The following is a 281-nucleotide window of genomic DNA, read 5'->3' as shown; positions in this document are numbered from 1 at the left end:
GGGAAGCGGGGGAATCATAAGAAGGCTCAAACAAATGGATCATAGACAATGAATAGATTTTTCTCCTAAACATGTGAAAATATAAAACCAGGCAGACAAATCTATGCAAGTCAAGAAGCTCTCAAGTACTTTTTCAAAAAGCTTCATGCAGGCTGCACACGGGAATTACCCCCAACTGTATTGACAATTTAGTTAACTGGTGTCGCTGAAGTCTGAACACTTATTGATCAGCGCAATTACAATCATAAGCAGTACAAAAGAAAAGAGTTCCCAACCCCCCC

General features: G+C 40.2%; 1 protein-coding gene across 1 annotated transcript in view; it reads right to left on the bottom strand.

Annotated features, from left to right (window-relative positions):
• Positions 1 to 281, bottom strand: part of LOC109217786 (membrane-anchored ubiquitin-fold protein 3-like) — a 6,429-nt gene that overhangs the window by 591 nt on the left and 5,557 nt on the right. The window lies entirely within an intron of this gene.

This window comes from Nicotiana attenuata, unplaced genomic scaffold, assembly GCF_001879085.1.
Source record: "Nicotiana attenuata strain UT unplaced genomic scaffold, NIATTr2, whole genome shotgun sequence".
Classification (NCBI taxonomy): Eukaryota; Viridiplantae; Streptophyta; class Magnoliopsida; order Solanales; family Solanaceae; genus Nicotiana; species Nicotiana attenuata.
Note: the sequence above shows the minus strand (reverse complement) of the source record. Positions and strands in the feature narration are given on the sequence as shown.